This window comes from Tupaia chinensis, unplaced genomic scaffold (assembly GCF_000334495.1).
Source record: "Tupaia chinensis unplaced genomic scaffold, TupChi_1.0 Scaffold000322_1, whole genome shotgun sequence".
Taxonomy (NCBI): Eukaryota; Metazoa; Chordata; class Mammalia; order Scandentia; family Tupaiidae; genus Tupaia; species Tupaia belangeri.
The window spans coordinates 5878514-5891543 of NW_006159816.1; the positions used below are offsets into that span (position 1 = coordinate 5878514).

General features: G+C 39.4%; 1 long non-coding RNA gene across 1 annotated transcript in view; it reads left to right on the top strand.

Annotated features, from left to right (window-relative positions):
- The first annotated feature begins 187 nt into the window (after positions 1 to 187).
- LOC102475230 (uncharacterized) overlaps positions 188 to 13030 on the top strand; it is a 43681-nt gene continuing 30838 nt past the window's right edge. Inside the window, exons 1-2 of the long non-coding RNA XR_335042.2 lie at positions 188 to 304; positions 1822 to 1891. This is a non-coding gene — a long non-coding RNA (uncharacterized LOC102475230). The remainder of the gene's footprint in view (positions 305 to 1821; positions 1892 to 13030) is intronic.

Consider the following 13030-nt stretch of genomic DNA (forward strand, 5'->3'; position numbering starts at 1 on the left):
GGCTGACCACAGTTCAAGTCCCAGACTCAGCGGCTTGAAACTCATGCCAGGTATATGTGCATGTGTGCCCAATATCCTAGGCAGAGAATGAAGAAGGGATTGTGGTGTGGCCATCCCCCCCTGGGTGGGGTGGATTTCTCACTTTATCTGTCTGTCTTTTCTGTCTCTCCAGCAGGTACATGCACCCTATAGCAAAAATCTCTCTAAAAAAGAAAAAGAAATATAAATTTTTGGATCCTATCCTGTATCTACTGAGTCAGAAATATGAAGATAAGGTCCACCAATCCAACCCGAGAGGATTCAGGTAAGCATTAAAGTTTGAGGACTACTGCTTTAGAATGAAAAGATTAGGAGTTAATGTGTACATAAGAAAAAGGAATTGGGAACCAGCAGTTAGCTTAATGGCTATGTCACTGGACTCCCACGTAGTCGACTGCAGTTCACGTCCTGCACCCGGTGGCTTAAAACTCACGCGGGGCGCGTGTGCATGCATGCCCAAGATCCCGAGAGGAGAATGGAGGACAAGGGATTGCGGTGTGACCATCCCCCCTGGGGGGTGATTTCTCGCTTTCTGTCTCTATGTCTCTCTCTGTCTGTCTGGCAAGCACACACGCCCTATAGCGAAAATCTCTCCAAAAAAAAAAAAAAGGAATAGAGCGAATTTGATGTTTTTGTGATAGCATGTGACAAAATTATTGCACAAACAGGATTAAAAAAAATAAAAGTGAGGCCAACCGGTGGCATGATGGTTAAGGCAGCTGGATCCCAGACAGCTGACCATTGTAGTTTGAGTCCCAGAACACTTTGGGCACATTTCTGCCTAGAATTCAAAAAGAGAGAGACATGGAGGAGAAGGGATTGTGGTGACTATGCTCCATGGGAGGGGTTGCTTTCTTGCTCTCTCTCTCTCTCTCTCTCTCTGTCTTTCTCTGTTTAATGCCTGTGACCTCTGGCAAATGAAAAATTAATTACTTAATAAGTAAGTAAATAAAAATGTATAGTCTTTTAAAAATGAGAAAGGCTGGGACCAGCAGGTGGCATAGTAGTTTAGTACTCCCACATGGCTGATCAAGGTTAGAATTCCAGATCCAGCAGCTTGAAAATCACACAGGGCACATATGCGTGTGTGCTCAAAACCCCTGGAATAAAATGGAGAAGAGATTGCAAGGTGGCCGTACCCTACTGGGGGAGGGGGATATTTATCACCTTCCCTCTCTCTGTCTCTGTCTCTCTCAGGTGAGTGCACATGCCCTATAGCAAAAATATTTTTATTTTTATTTTTTGTTTTTTAAGACAGATGTCTGCTATAGGATGCATGCACTTTTCTGAGAAACAGAGAGACAGAAAGCAAGAAATTACCTCCTAGCCATGCCACAGTTCCTTCGCCTCCATTCTCCTTTAGGGATTTTGAGCAGGCACACACAAATGCCCAGCATAAATTTTAAGCTGCCAGGTCCGGAACTTGAAATGTGGTCGACTACATGGGAGTCCAGCAATGTAACCATTATACCATCTGCTGATCCTGGCTAAATAAATAAATAAATAAATAAAAGAGAAAGACTCTAAAGGAAAAATTGGTAAGTTGGGCTGAATTACCAAAAAGTAACAAGAAGGATGTTCTTTATTTTATAGAGACAAGATGAGAGAAAGATAAATAAAGAGATGCAATCTAAAATGAATATAAAGGTTAATAGGAAAGCACTCTTTGATTATACACACTAAAGGGAAATCTCATAGCACTCTCAACAGGAAAGGAAAAGTGATTACAATTGACCCTGTAAAGGTAATTGTTTTAAATTTATTTATTTCCTTCATGTGCAGGAGGCACTCTCCACAGGGTGTCCACATTGGATTCCAACCACCTCCACCCTGCGGCCAGCCAGGATCACAGGTGAACCCATGAGCATGCCCAGCATACTCAGGTAGACCCAGGACCAGAACTTAGAGCGTTCTCCTATGACTTCCAGCATTGTGCAACAGTGTTCTTATTGCCTGTGCCACCACAGCCGAACATGTGTTTTGTTTTGTTTTGTTTTATTTTTAATGGGTTCTGGACTACGGTTGTATTGTCCCCAAATTTTATAAAATAATTTAGTTAGAGGGCCAGTCCACGACCTGGTGTAAGGCAGCTGGATCCCACAGGAACAATGGTATATAGTTTGAGTCCTGGACACAGAGACTTGAAAAACAAGCCAGGCATGAGTGAGTGTGTACCCAAAATCCTGAAAGGAGGGAGAAATGGAGAAGGGATTGTAGCACAACCTTGCCCCATAAGGGATGTTTCTCACTTTCCCTCTCTTATTGTCTCTCTCCAGTGACCTCATGTGACCTCTGGCAAATTAAAATAATAATGGTAATAATTTTGTTAAGTACCAGTTGGTCTTGAAAGCTAAAAACATTGGGTTGGGGATGGAAATGACTACTGTGTATTTTTAATTACTGAATATATTTAGCTTAGGACCTGGTGGTATATACCTCTCAGTCATAGAGAAAAACCTCCTGCTTTCAGAGAAAGAACATAGAGTCAGAAGATCTGGATTGTAGTTCCTATCATGCCACTTAAAAATCTTAGGTAAGCACCCAGCAAGTGTCATGGCGATTAAGGCCCTGGACTCCCACATGGCCAACCACAGTTTGAATCCTGCCCTGGCAACTTGAAAATCACACTGAGCTCTTCTGTGTGAATCCTGAAAGGAGAATAGAAAAGGGATTGTGACATAGCCATCTCCCCTGGGGGATGATTTCTCACTTTCCCTCTTACTGTCTCTCTCTCTCTTTCTGGCAAGTGCACACACCCTATGACGAAAACCTTAAAAAAAAAAAAAAAAAAAAAAAAACTTGGGCAAAACTTTTGCTTTCACTTTCTCTGTTTTCTTATCTTGTTCACCTTTGGGTAAAGTTCTCAACCCTTGTTCACCTTTTATTCCAGTCAATTGAGATTGAAATAATGCATATGAAAGTGGTGTTCAAAGTTAAATTATCCTCAGGACCAGCAGTTAGCGTAATGGCTATGTCGCTGGACTCCCATGTAGTCGACCACGGTTCACGTCCCGGACCCGGTGGCTTAAAACTCACACCGGGCGTGTGTGCGTGCATGCCCAAGATCCCAAGAGGAGAATGGAGGAGAAGGAATTGCAGCATGGCCATCCCCCCTGGGAGGTGATTTCTCGATTTCTGTCTCTCTGTTTCTCTCTGTCTTTCTGGCGAGCACACACGCCCTATAGCAAAAACCTCTCCAAAAAAAGAAAAAAAAAAGTTAAATTATCCTCTCTATGCATGTGGTCATTTCTCATTCTGTTTTATATCCTGGCTGATAAACAAAACTTTCTTAAAGTAGTGAAAGGGTAAATCTAATATCTAGTGCCAGAAAAGAATAGAAAGGACAACCTTAATTTAACTTTATATATATGTATATATACGTATATATACATATATATACGTATATATACATATATATATACACACACAACATATATACATATACACACATATGTGTATATATGTGTGTGTGTAATATGTGTGTATATGTGTGTGTGTGTATATATATATATACATATATATACACTAAAACAAATCAATAAAATGAGAGAGTCTTCAAGAAGTTCATAGAAAATGTGTATTATGAAAAAACTATGCATGAATTTCAAAAAATTTTACACCAAAATAAACTATTTTTACTCCGTTTTTCCACTAACTTTTGAAGTATCTTCATATGCTTCCTATTTCATTAATGGCTGCTCATATTTCTTGTCCTTTTCTTATTGTACATAATTAATTCTTCAGCCCCTATCTCAGATAGCAACTAATATGGCTTTTTGACAAAAAATAGCACCAAAGAACTTTATTTCATGACATAAGTATATCCACTTAAGGAGAAAATAAGTTTACTTCAGCTACAGTTCAAATGCACACAAATATTTAATATGATTAGTGAAAACTAATCAAGCTTTACACTATCTTTCACTTTTCCCTTCTTAGTTTATGACTCATAACTGTTTATTAGTTCAAGCAAAGCTTTTGACGATAGCCTAAACTGGAGAGTTAGGGTATTTAGAGTGATACATTGGAAATTAAATAGAAACTGTTTTTTAAAGCTAAGATAAAATTGTAAAGTATTATACACACACACCCTAAAAGATTAAGTGTAATGTCATAGAATTCTTTACAGTGAGTCAAAACTCCTAGCTCTTAGAACTAGGTAAGTGACTAGACTCATTTAATAGTTGTGCATCTGGTTCTGTTGCTCTCCTGAGAATTTGTCCAACCTCAAACAGCTAGTGGGCATTTCCCAGAGGCCTTGTGAAATATTCTTAACTTTAGTTACTTTCCTTTGGGGAGAAGAGAAAAGAAGAATGCGGATTGAAGGAATCTGGCACTTTGGCAATTCAGCTAGGTCAAAGTTTCCCAGTATAAATTCTGTAGGATGTTAATTCATCTAGGGAAAAGGTGTGTTTCTGTGATCCTGCTGTCAAATGAATTGAGGAAGGAGAATCCTCCCTTGGGATTGGTGGCCGGTGCAGTGTTCTGCTTAACCCTTTAATCCTTACACTACCCTTTAGGGTAGACACTAATTTTATCTCAATTTTATAGATGGAAAGAAAACACAGTAGGCCTAATAGAGTCAGGATGGAAGTCAGGTAAAGAAAGAGCTCTTGCCTAATGAATACTTTCTTGGAAGGGCATTTTTTTCTTGGTGTCAATTTTTCTGGTTGAAATAGGAGACAAGACTACTTCCTGAGAATAGGGCAGGCAGGTGACAAAGGCAGGGTGTCTGAGGAACAGAGCACTTATGACTGGAATAGCTGCAAAGAGGAAAGAGACAGCACTAATGAAAGACACATGGGAGAGCCTAGATAAAATTGAAGATCATACTTGAGTAGAGACTTCAATTCCTATGGTGCCTGATACCCTACTCCCACCATGTGCATCTGCCATGCCAGGGTCTAGATAAAAGAGCAAGGAGAAGATAGCTCAAGACTTGGAGGTTTTGTCAGAAGAAGTGTATACATCCTTAGAAGCGACCATCAGTATATACAAGGTGGTTAATCCCTAATATCGTACTATAGATATAAGCAGAGGGCTGATGTACAGCAGACAGTGAGGGATTCATTATGGTTGCAGGAATTGGAGAAATATGAATAAATGAAGGAATTTAAAATTCAAGCAGTTTTGAAGCCTAAACTACTGAGAAATAAGCAGTACAAAAGGAAGAACATTTGGGGTGGAGGGGACTGTAAATTCCTTTTTCAGACATGTTAATTTTTGAGATTCCTGTAATTATGCAGGCATAGAAAAGTTCAGATTTAGAAGCTATTACCTCAAGTAATAGTTTAAACTTCACACAAGTTGCTGACACCCAGATAGAGTAAAAGATATCAGAAAGCTCTCATGGATTATCTCTGATTAGGGCAGAAAGATAATATGGTCATCTGGTGTACAATCAGAGCAATACGGTAGCATCTGTACCACTAGGCACCAGATCAAAGTTCCCTGGCAATGAAATCAAAATAGAAGGGAAAGACAAGCCTGAGATTCTTTTAGAGTATGGAGAAAGTAAAGTTACTGATGCAGGTAGCCCTTTGGGATGATTAGATTACTTAAAGAACCTAATAGTAATTTAAGATTAAGCAAGGGAGGTGGCATCTGAAGAAAGAACCTGCAAAAACAAAGTTACCTATGATTTTTCTTTCCACAACTTTGTCTGGATGCAGCCTTGCAGGAAATTACGGAAAAATAATCTGGGTTACTTACTTTTCCCTAACCTCTCTGCTGTCTTCATTGCTCCTTATTGTACAATGTTCTCCCATTCCCATGGACATTGCCCCACATATTCCTCTTTACTAAAAAATAAATTAATTAAATAAAATAAAAATAAATCTCTTAAATATAAAAAAAGAAGTAATGAATTTATAAAAGAAAATTATTTTTACTGGTTTTTAGTAAATTCTCAACCTTGTGTATGTTTGTATTTGACTACATCCTGGGTTTACATCTTAAATTCAAATGAGAGGGGCCAGCAGGTGATATGGTGGTTAAGATGGACAGACTCCCATATGGCCAAACACAGTTCAAGTCCTGAATCTGGTGGCTTGTTCGCTCTCTCTCTCTCTCTTTTTCTCTCTGTCTATCTCTATCTCTTTGGTAAGTGCAACTGCCCTATAGCAAATTAAGCAATCATAATGATGATAAATAAAATTAAATAAAATAATTTTTAGAAAATTGAAATGAGAGGTAGACCAGCAGTAGTGTAGTGTTTAAGGCACTGGATTCCCAGATGGCCAATGACAAGTCCTAGAACAAGATGCTTGAAAATCACACTAGGCATGTGTATGTGTATGCCCAAAATCCAGAGAGGAGAATGGAGGATAAGGGATTGCTGTGTGGCCATTTCTCCCTTGTGGGTGATTTCTTACCTTTCCCTCTACCCCAGGGAGCACAAGTGCCCTCTGACACACACACACAACACACACACACACACACACACACACACACACACACACACTTTAAAAATAAAAGCAAAACTTCATTGGGCAAGCCAGTGGCATAATGGCTAAGGTGGCTGGATCCCACTTGACTGACTGACTGATTTGAGTTCTGGACCTGGTGGCTTAGAAAACTTATCAGGTGTGGGAACATGTGTGCCCACAATCTGAAAGAAGAAATGTAAGAGAAGGGATCGTGGTATGATCATCCCCCATGGGGGTGCTTTCTCACTTTCTCTCTCTCTGGAAAGCATGTGTGCCCTATACCAAATTAGAAAAAGCAGCCAAAAATAAATAAATAAATAAATAAAATAAAAAGTAAAATCTCCTCACCTTATGGCATAATTTAAGACAACAAAAAAAGGGACCAGCAGTTAGCGTAATGGCTATGTCGCTGGACTCCCCCGTGGTCGACCATGGTTCATGTCCCGGACCTGGTGGCTTAAAACCCACGCCGGGTGCGTGTGCGTGCGTGCCCAAGATCCAGAGACGAGAATGGAGGAGAAGGGATTGCGGTGTGGCCATCCCCCCTGGGGGGGGATTTCTCCATTTCTGTCTCTATGCCTCTCTCTGTCTGTCTGGTGAGCACACGCACCCTATGGCAAAATCCTCTCAAAAAAGAAACAAAAAAGACAACAAAAAAGCATAAACTATTAATCTTAGGGATAGAATTCACCTCACTTGGCAAGTAAAAGATTATTAATTTCCTTAACATTGCACCTAAACATCCTTCTAAAACACAAAAAGCAGTATAATCCTAAACTTTTAAATGTGAGAAATAAAAATAAATTTAAATTAAACCTCTAAAATAATTAATGATGTAAGTGAATGAATGTGTGTGTGAGAGAGGCACAGAGAGAGAAATAAGAATGGAATGAGTTTTGCTTCTCTATGGGTCAACCTGGGTGTATCTTAAGGTGTTTTTCTGCATCTGCCCAAAAACTCTAGAAAAAAAATTATAGTTAAATCCCATAAAATTTAAACCCTATTTCTTTCAAGATAGAGGAAATATAGAAAATTTGAATCTTGGGACCAGCAGATGGCGTAATGGTTACATTGCTGGGCTCCCATGTAGTCAACCACACCTCGAGTCCTGGATCCAGCAGCTTAAAACTCACTCTGGGTCCCAGAGGTCTCCAGGAAAAAAATTTTCAAAGTAATAAATGAATACAGTAAAGTGGCAGGACAGAAAATCAACATCCAAAAATCTATAGCATTTCTTTATATGAACAACAAGTTGAATGAAGTAGAGCTGAAGAAAGGAATCCCTTTTACCATAGCCACAAAATGTATAAAATACCTAGGGATAAACCTAACTAAGAAAGTCAAAGACCTTTACAAAGAAAACTATGAAAATCTTTAAAAAGATATTGAAAATTACACAAAAACGTGGAAGGACATCCCATGTTCCTGGATTGGAAGAATTAATATAATCAAAATGGCAATTCTACCCAAATTAATCTGCATATTTAACACAATTCCAATCAAAATACTGGAGACATTCTTTACAGATCTAGAAAAGACAATCATAGAATTTATCTGGAATCATAAAAGACCTCATATTGCCAAAGCAATCCTGTGCAAGAAGAGTGGAGTGGGTGGTATCTCACTAAAAATATACTATAAAGCTATGATAACCAAAACAGCCTGGTATTGGCACAAAAACAGGTGGACCGATGTAATACAACAGAGACCTCAGAAATAAACCCCAAAGCTTATAGCCAACTGATTATTGACAAAGGATACCAGTCAATCCACTGGGAAAAGGAAAACCTCTTTAGTAAATGGTGTTGGAAAAACTGGGTCTCCACCTGCATAAAGATGAAACTGAATCCCCATCTTTCACCATTAATAAAATCAACTCAAAATAGACCAAAGATCTGAACCTAAGACCTCAAACTATAAAACTACTGGTGGAAAACACTCGGGAAATTCTGGGAGACATTGCAGTAAGCAAAGACTTCTTAAATAAGACACCCAGAGCATGGGCAGTAATCCCTAAAATAGACAAGTGGGACTATATCAGATTAAGAAGTTTCTGCACTGGAAAGGGCACAGTAATTAGTATAAATTGTCAACCCTCAGAATGGGAGAATATTTTTGTAAACTATGCTTCAGATAAGGGACTAATAACCAGAATGCACAGAGAATTCAGTTGCTTACCTGAAAAAAAATTATTAACCTAATTAAAAGATAGGAAAATGAGCTGAACAAAAATCTCTAAGGAAGACATATGAACAGCCAGAACATATGAAAAAATGTTCAACATCCCTCATCACAAGGGATATGCAGATTAAAACCATAATGAGATACCACCTAACCCCTGCCAGAATGGCGAAGATTAAAAATAAAAAAAGTGGTAAGTGTTGGTTGGGTTGTGATGAAAGGAGAACTCTCCTACACTGTTGGGAATGTAAATTAGTCCAGCAACTGTGGAAAACAATATGGAGGTTCCTCAAAGACCTACAGAAAGAACTGTCAGTTGTTGGATCAAAATTGATCCAACAATCCCACATCTGGGAATGAACACAAAGGACAGGGGAATGCTCAGTAGGAAAAGTGCGTGAACATCAATATTTATTGCAACATTATTCATAGTTGCTAAGACATGGAACCAACCCAAATGTCCACAAACAGATGAATGGATTGAAAAAGTGTGGCACGTCTACTCTGGAATACTGTTCAGTCATAAAAAACAAGACCCTGGCTTTTGTTAGAAAGTGGTTGAATATGGAAGTTCTTTTGCTAAGTGCAGCAAACCAGGCTATGAAAGAAAGATATTGTATGTATCCATTTAATATATACCAACTGTCTGTACTCTGTGGCAGAAAATGAAATATTGGAGGGCATGAAACCAGTGACAATAGTTATGGGTGCTGAAGACAGTGTGGAATGGGGGAGTAGGGAAGAGTATGGAGAAGGATAGCACGAGAACAGAGACTAGAGAGGCATGACATTTGTGGGACATAGAAATGGTTTACTACCTGTTGTTGATTACATGTATAGTTGGTGTAATGACTATGTCACTGGACTCCCATATAGTCGACTGTGGTTCAAGTCCCGAACCCGGTGGCTTAAACTCATGCAGAGCATATGTGCATATGTGCCTAAAATCCTGAGAGAAGAATGGAAGAGAAGGGATCGCAGCATGGCCATCACCCTTGAAGGGATGATTTCTCTCTTTCTGTCCCTCTGTCTTTCTGGCGAGCACACATGCCCTATAGCAAAAACCTCTCCAAAAAAATGAAAAAAAATTAAAAAGATGTATACTATTCTCAATTGGACTGGTCTGAGAAGTATTTTATGTTGGATAAATTCTCTTTATAAGCCAAATGATATATAGTGATTGAATGTTTAAAAAAATGAGAATAAATAATAATAATCATAATCTGAAAAAAATGAAAAGCTATTTGATGATGATGTGGATAGTAATGTCTTTGTCTTGACTGACATGCATGGTAATTGTGCTAGAATAAGAAATGTTATACACTATAAAGATATATGTGATTAAATGTAATTTAAAAAATAAAATAAAACTCACTCTGGGTGCATGTACATATGTGCCCAAAATCCCTAGAGGAGAATAGAGGAGAAGGGATTGTGTGGCCATCCTCCCAGGGGGTGATTTCTTGCTTTATGTCTCTCTATCTTCTGTCTCTCTGGTGAGCACAAGCATCCTACAGTAAAAAATCTCTCTTAAAAAAAGAAAGAAAGGGGACCAGCAGTTGGTGTAATAGCTATGTCGCTGGACTCCTATGTAGTTGACCGTGGTTTGGGTTCCAGACCTGGTGGCTTAAACTCACGCCAGGCACATGTGCGTGTGTGCCCAAGATCCCGAGAGGAGAATGGAGAAGAAGGGATTGCAGTGTTGCCATCCCCCTTGGGGGGTGATTTCTTGCTTTCTGTCTCTCTGTCTCTCTCTGTCTTTCTAGCGAGTGCACGTTTCCTATAGCAAAAACATCTCAAAAATTTTTTTTAAAAAAAAGGAAAGAAAGAAAAAGAGAGAAAGAAAAAATTTTGAATCTCTTTGAATAGCCTAATGGTTGGGAGAGCCAGATCACACATGGTCAGCTGTGGTTGGAATCTTACACCAGCATGAGCCCCAAATCCTGACAGAATGGAGAAATGGAAGAGAAGGAATTGAAGCTTGACCATAAACCATTCGAGGGTGCTTTCCCACTCTCTCTCTGTCTCCTAGTGAGCACACACACCCTCTGGCAGTTGAAAAAAGAAAATTTGAATCTCTCAATTACTATTATATTTTAAAGTGTTTATGTCCCGCCCCTCTTTCAGCTTTATTCTCCTTTTCTGAATCCAACTGTCATCACCATGCCAGTTTCCCCATGCTGCTCATCAAAAGACAAAAAGTCCAAACTGTAACAGCTTTGTTACTTTTCAGTTATACTTAGATATTAACAATTAAGAGCCCAAGAAGCTGTGTGCTAATTTACTCATGGACATTTTTTATTCAGTTGAGTAGGTAACATGTATTGCAAATATATATGCATTTCTCCCAAAGGACTTAATTTTAAAAAGCTGTTTTATTTACAGTTTTAAAAAATGCAGCTGTAGCAAGTAGCATAATGGCTATGTCGCTGGACTCCCATGTGCTCTACCGCGGTTCAGGTCTTGGACCTGGTGACTTAAACTCACGCCGGGCGCATGTGCATGCGTGCCCAAGATCCCGAGAGGAGAATGGAGGAGAAGGGATTGCGGCGTGGCCATTGCCCCTGGGGGGTGATTTCTCGCTTTCTGTCTCTCTGTCTGTCTCTGTCGTTCTGGCAAGCACATGCGCCCTATAGCAAAAACCTCTCCAAAAAAATAAATAAATAAAAATGCAGCTATAAACATTTATTTCCCCAAAGTTGACTCTTAGGTAAGTAGCAGCTCTCCACTGAGCCAGATATTTCCTTGATCATTTACAATTTTGTTTTGTTTTGCTTTCGCCATCAAAACTGCTTTCTTCAGTATCTCATTCTCCAGATGCCATGTGTGAAGATCAGAACCTATCCTGTACGATGGATTAGTAGATTGTTCAGTCTGGCTAGATTTCACTGGTCTTCCAGGGAAAACTCTCCTGGATCCCCATCTCAGTAACTAATAAAGGGGGAGATAGTAAAGGAAGCCTGTTCTTTTTCCTCCTTTCTACTCTTTTCTTGCTTCCTCTGCCCCTTGCTCTCCATCTGCTCTCTTCCCCCTTTTTTCCTTTCTTCCTCTTCTTCCTTTCCCTCTCCACCTCCTCCTTTTACTTTTCTTTCTTTTTTTTACAGAATTATTTATTATTAATTATTATTTAATTTTTAAATTTATTATTATATTTGTAATTTACTGCAGGGCACATGTGCTCACCAGAAAGAGACGGACAGACAAAAAGAGAGAAAGCAAGTCATGAAGTCCAGGACTCCAACTGTGGTTGGCCATGTGGGAATCCAGTGCCTTAACCACCACACCACCAGCCAGCCCCTTTCTTTTTTATATCACCCTCTCCCCCCGTCTCTCTGCCTGTTGTTGAACAAAGATTGATGACTCTTTAATGCTCATTAAAATACGAGTCTGTAGACTCTATGGATTGTAAAATTGTGAAAATAAACTCCTTATGATACTGCTATTAGTAATAATTAGACTTGTTATTACGACTGTACTAAAATTATTATAACTATAGCAAGATCTTATTTTTGTGTCATCATAGTCTCTTACGAAAGAATGTTCTCATCCCAATGTTCCCATCTATCTGGCTTGTTCCTCAGTGCCACCACGTGAAGTAGGGGAGCAGGTGTTACTTCTATTGCTCAGAAATAAAACTACAAGAGGTTGACCTGCTTGTAATAGCACAACTAGCTAAAATGAGTTTGGAAATGGAAGGTAGGAGTTTTGATAACTGATTTCTTTTAGATAAAGTTGAAATTGAACCACTGTACCTTATGTTATTTTCTTATGACAGTAGTGTCCAATAAACAAAGGTTTATGTTTATAGGTAAGTGCAAATGTAGACAAAGGAAGCAGTGCCTAGCCAGCAATTCTTAATACACTTGGCAAATTTGGTTGAGGTGGCTTTTGCCTAGTTTTACTTCCAGAGGCTTTTTTTTTTTCCTACAGAGTGTGTACACTTGCCAGAGAGAGAGAGAGAAAAGTTAGAAATCACCAACCAGGGTGAAAAGCCATGCCTCAACCCCTTTTCCATTCTCCTGCTGAGATTTTGGGCACACATACACAAACACATGGACACATGGCTGGCATGACTTTCATGCCACCAGGTCCAGGACTCACACCACAGGGTCAGCCATGTGAGATCTAGCAGCCTTAACTGTCATGCTGTTATAGTCTACTCAGTGAGAAATAAGAAGACATCCAGACATAGCCAAATTTATTGGAGTTTATTGATTAAGCTGGTGGCATATGGGGGGACTCGTGTCTCACAAAACCCCGCAGCCCCGAGTGAAAGATGGGAGCTGATGTAGGCCAAAAATGCACAGACGTTTTACAAGGGCAAAGGAACAAAGTAAAGGGGCTTCGGGACAGATAGGGGGTAGGGTTTTCTATCTTCAAAG